The following is a 483-nucleotide window of genomic DNA, read 5'->3' on the forward strand; positions in this document are numbered from 1 at the left end:
AATAAAAAGATTAAGAAGCATTGTGGTGTTCCCGGTGTGATGAATGTGAACTACACTATATATGTATATAGACCACGGTGTTGGTCCAGTGATGTGAGACTTATTGAGAAGGTTATAAAAACCAAAGTAAGCTATAATAATAATAAAAAAACATTAGGCTTACATATTAAGGAGTAACACAAACTGTCCTTTATTAGAGAAGGAAGCAGCTAGAAAATGAAATCATGACTGGATTGGTCTCTGACCAGTCTGCCATTATCATCATCTGGGACTATCGCTGCATTGTCCCTCTAATCTCCGTAGCGTCCTGTATAAACTTGAAGCTGCACAGAGCACGAGCGGACACTGACGCAATGACGCAAAGGCCTGCGGCAGCGGGCAGCGGCCCCCGGGCAGCGGCCACCGGCCCCTGGGCAGCGGCCCCTGGGCAGCGGCCGCACGCCAGGCGGCCTCGACACACTACCGTCCCACCGGGTAAAGTCC

Source organism: Etheostoma spectabile, chromosome 10 (assembly GCF_008692095.1).
Source record: "Etheostoma spectabile isolate EspeVRDwgs_2016 chromosome 10, UIUC_Espe_1.0, whole genome shotgun sequence".
Taxonomy (NCBI): Eukaryota; Metazoa; Chordata; class Actinopteri; order Perciformes; family Percidae; genus Etheostoma; species Etheostoma spectabile.